Here is a 4,697-nt window from a genome sequence, read left to right as displayed (position 1 = left end):
AGTGCGTGTGTGTGTGTGTGTGTGTGTGTGTGTGTGTGTGTGTGTGCGCGCGTGTGTGTGACATGCATGCACATGCCAAGATTGAGTTTCGTTTTGATCAGCGTTGCCCTGTTTTTACTCTCATTTTAAGACGGCTTTGTTTATTTTTATTTTGCAATTCAAAGCGGCCCAGATTGTGCGAGTTGCAATTCAATGAAAAATTATCATCAGGTAAATTCAAGTAAGGGAGAGCAAAGCAAAGCAAGGCACAGTGAAGCAAGGTAAACAAACAAAAAAAGTAAAGCGAAACAAAGTAATGGAAAAGAAATGAAAGTAAAACAATGCAAATCCAAGCTAAGCACAGTTGCGTAAACTGTACCGGTTCAGGGTGTCCCCCGACGGCTGGGATAGGCTCCAGCACGCCTCGCGACCCTTGTGAGGACAAAGCGGAAAATGGATGGATGGAAAATACGTTAAAGTAAAGCAAATCAAGGCTAAACTCAGGTCACAACAAAAGCGTGACAAACAGGAAGACAGTTCAGCAATGTCCAAATTCTTACTTCCTGTGAATCCTTTATTTTCCCTTTTTGCTTGCTTTTTCTTTGGCTTTTTAGCCGCACTTTTCACTCCTCTTCATCTACCACCAAATGAATCTAAAACGTTGGCCACACACTTGAGCGAGTGGCCGCAGTTCATCAGATGACTCGCGTGCTTTCCCGTGTTCTGAGTTGCGTTTGATCTCACAAAGCTCAAAGCCATCCAGTTCAAGCGAAGGCTGCACGTGTCCTCACACTCGTTCCTGTGTAACACGCTCTGCGGATGTGTGTGTGCGTGTGTGTGTGTGTGTGTGTGTGTGTGTCTCTCTCTGCGGGGCATGTTGCGGCTTTTATTGCAAAGGGGGAAAGTGGTGAAGTCTCTTCAGGAATGTCTGCAGCACATAATTGACTTTGTCACGTTATACACTAACACTAAACACAGCTTTAATTATTGTGTTTACACTCTTAATAGTGCCACAATACACTATCACACTACACACTCGCTATTTGTGTGTGTGGGTGTGTATGTGGGTGTGTGTGTGTGTGTGATGACTTCCTCTTAATGGCTCACTGTGGATCCACTTGATTTCTTAATTGAGAAGGAGCGGCGAAAGGACTGGAAATGAATTAAAAAAAAAAAAAAAAAGCAGTCTTCACAAAAATTGTAAAATAAAAAAATATATATAAATGCTGGAACAAAATCAAGAAAAAAAGAGACACATGCATTAGAAGAAAAATAAGCAAACAGAAAAAAATGTATTAAAAATACATGAAAGTATAAAAAGTCGATGTGTGTTTAAAAATGGAAAACATAATCGGAAAAAAAACACTGAGAAAAAAAACCCCCGACAAAAATAAATAATAAATAAAACAAACGAGAGCAGGAAAAAAAACATGAAAAAGTCCCCTCCAAAATGGTTAAAACTGGTCAAACACAAACATTAAGAAAAAAATTAACAGACAAAAAAAACAGAGTTTGGACGCACCGAGAAAAAAAAATGTCAGGAAAAAAATATTAATAACATTTTGAAGCATGTTCAATTTGGGAAAAAATGGAGGAAAGAAATTTTGAAATTCCATAATGAGACAAATGCCCCCCAATAAATAATGGACAAAATACACAAATGTGATGACAAAAAAAAAGAAAAAAGGATGGAGAAATAGATGAAAATTTTGAAAAAAAAAAAACCCCTAATATTGGGCAAAAATACACAGACACTGGCTGGTGGCCAATCAATCACAAGGCAAATATAAACAAGCAAGCATTCATATTTGCACCTACGGACAATTTTTTTTGGGGGGAGGGGGCGGGGGAGGTCATGAGTGAGCTGGAGTCTATAGCAGCTGACTTTTGGCAAGTGACGCGGCATACATCTTGCCACTGGTCGCCATTGGCAGTTCCACATGTAGACAAAGAATCTTTTAAGACTGCACGTCAAACCTCCCCCAAGCACGGGGATAACATCAAAACTGGGATAACATCAAAACGGGGGGCTTGAACCGATACTCAAACCCATGCTAACCGCTACCCCACCGTGCGCTCAGCCCGCCAGGATGCTTTTGGATGCAAACGTCTGCGCTTTCCTGGTAAATGCTGCTCGCGTTGTAAAACGGACGTGCCATTCCAGTCCGTCAGGCGGCACGTGGATAGGCAAAGCGAGTAAGGTAGACATGTCAGATGGCGGCTCGGTGGAGGAGAGGCCCGTAAAAAACTGTGCGTCAGCTGGGACCAGACATTCATCACCAGTCTTCATCCCCCCACCAACAACTACACGCGTTCACAAACACACTGAGCTTGAGTCAGCGCCGTAAAGCCGCTGTCCCATCGTGCTCGGCGGCGGCCACGCTGACGTGATGACATTACTTCACGCACATGAGCTCGAAATCAGCAGCTTCTATGTGTGAGTGTGTTCAAGAGTCCCGGGTGTCAAAAGTACTCACGTGCTGTATTTGAGTACAAGTTCAGGTTTTAAAAAGTAAATAAAGAAATAAAATAAAAATATAATAAAATATCTAGAATAAAAAACGTGAAGACTTTCATTTTGACAAAAGTAGTGATTTGCTATCATCTTGTTGCCAAGGAGCTATTTTGAACTGAGTTGAGGAGCTTCATTTAGACATAGTGGTGCTTTTCATTTTTCTTTCTTTCTTTTTTTTTTTTTTAATGTGTCATTTTCCGCAAAAGTTGAAAAACATGACCGGCCTGTTTTGAGTGGGTCTTCATAGGTAGGAAGTAGAATCAAAAAGTGGACAGAAAAATCAAGTCAAGTACAGATGACCTAAAAATTTCATCAAAAAAAAAAAAAAATCACAGATGTATGTGTACTTTGTTACTTCCCGCAACTGAGATAGAATGACACGCACACGCACGCCTGCAGGGGGCCATAACTGGTGTCTGTAATTATGTACACACATTCATGAGAGTGTTGTGGAGCAGCCAGAGGCTCGTCTGACAGGACAGTTTAGTGGTCTCATTAGTAGTTGGGGGCCTGCAAATGAGTTGTAGAGGTTGGGGGGCATAGCGGGTAATTAAACTGGGAAGATGAAGGCGGAGGAGGGGCACAAGAAGAAGACGACGACGACGCTTCAAAGCCTGCGTGTTGGAACAGAAATCACTGATTCGAAATGACTCGTTTTCAGTTCCAGTTAGCAGTTACAACAAGCAAGCGATCTGTTGGAATGGCCCGTGTGCTAAATATGACAGACGCTGAAGAAGACTGGCAGATTTTGGAAGCTCATGAGTCATTAGTGACACACACCAAAAGCAACTGATCCAATCTGGCTCGGCCTCAGGCGGACGCAACATGACGTCGGCCGCAAAATGTGTGCAGACAAAAAAAAAAAAAAAAGAATATCGATTGAAGGAACATCCAAAAAAGAGCGGCTAAACTGAGAATTGAGCGACCACAAGAACAGCCCGTCAACAAGGCGGCCACACAAACAAACCAGCTGTTTATTGTTGCCTTTGACTGCAGACCGCAGTAAAGGAATACGTGAAGGACACAACAACAACAACAAAAACCACCTGGGCGTAGAAAAAAAACGGAGCCTCAGACATGACATGAGCGGGGGGAAAAAAATGACAGTTGTGGCTACGATACAGACATGTTGTGCACACGAAATGTTAATTGGTGGGCACAAAATACTTACTTGTGGCCACAAGATATTAAATGGTAGACTTCAACTTCAAATGTTTTGTGGCATCATTGCTTGGCTAAAAACGTGGGACAAAATTTAGTGCAAAGCTTGTACATAAACAGAAAACACAAAAAGTTTTTCTTTCAAAAATCTCCGATTCCAATAATTAATAATCTGTAAATTGCCACATCTGAGAGAACTCCACCCATTCCGTGTTTTGCGACATGAGGTCAATAATAATACAGAGCCGGTATCGTTCGTATCAACATTGATTTAATCATTTGCATCATGAGTTTTAAATCAATATGAATGTTCTTGAGTTTAGTTAGCGTTTCGTTCGCGCAATGGCATTAGTCTTTTTCAACTTACTGCCACAATATGAAAAAAACAAAATAATAACCTACCGCGCTAGCGGAAAAACTGGATATTTACTTGTTTGCGCAGTGTGTATTGTGTGTGTATGTTCTCAGTCAATTGGCAAAGGTTGAATCGTAGCTACTGGCCTCCTTGTTTGAATTTGTTGTGTTATTTGGTGTTTTGCGATAATGTTAGACTTAGGCTAGTATGCTATTTGGCTAACGATAATGCTAATTTGTGGCCACGAGAAAGACATAACGTGCAGACTAAATACTAAATTGTGGGTCAAACATCATTGCCACGAACAACTTTGACGTCCCGGGTAAGGAAACTAAGCGCACTTTCAATGTCCTCCCAAATTCACGTCCACAGATTAGTATTTCGCAGTCACAAATTAGCATTTTGTGCACACAAAATCAAAATAACTAAACTGTGGCCAAACCGATTTTTTTCCCCCCTGTGTCACATCTGGGGCTCCGTATAAACCTGCTTGTTAATCGTTTCCGGGATATAAGATAAGATAAGATAAGAAAACCTTTATTAGTCTCGCAATGGAGAAATTCCCAATTCACAGCAGCAAAGTTATGAATGGAAGAAGTATGCAAAGGCATTTGAGCATGTTATCAATATCTAGGTCCATGTATTAGTATTTTCTTTGCCCTCACTAGTAAGACAATTCAGCGCACT

Source organism: Hippocampus comes, unplaced genomic scaffold, assembly GCF_001891065.2.
Source record: "Hippocampus comes isolate QL1 unplaced genomic scaffold, H_comes_QL1_v1.1 scaffold249, whole genome shotgun sequence".
Taxonomy (NCBI): Eukaryota; Metazoa; Chordata; class Actinopteri; order Syngnathiformes; family Syngnathidae; genus Hippocampus; species Hippocampus comes.
Note: the sequence above shows the minus strand (reverse complement) of the source record.